Source organism: Geospiza fortis, unplaced genomic scaffold (assembly GCF_000277835.1).
Source record: "Geospiza fortis unplaced genomic scaffold, GeoFor_1.0 scaffold906, whole genome shotgun sequence".
NCBI classification, from domain to species: Eukaryota; Metazoa; Chordata; class Aves; order Passeriformes; family Thraupidae; genus Geospiza; species Geospiza fortis.
Window position 1 is genome coordinate 68,877 of NW_005054725.1, and position 308 is coordinate 69,184.

Below are 308 nucleotides of genomic sequence, written 5' to 3' on the forward strand. Positions count from 1 at the left end.
GGGGTCGCTGTCGAACACCTCGAGCAGCAGCAGGTACAGGTGCACGCCCTCGAGGCACAGCCACGAGAACGACGCCAGGAAGAAATAGTGCAGCAGCACGGCGAAGATGGGACAGGCCACCTGCGGGGCGGGGACAGGTGGGGACGTGTGGGGACGTGTGGGGACAGGGACAGGGACAGGGACAGGGACAGGGACAGGGACAGGGACAGGGAGTGCCGAAAGGTGGGACAGGACACCTGCGGGGATGGGGACAGGTGGGGACACTGTGGGAACAGGGACAGTGGGGACCACCCAAAGACAGGACAAAT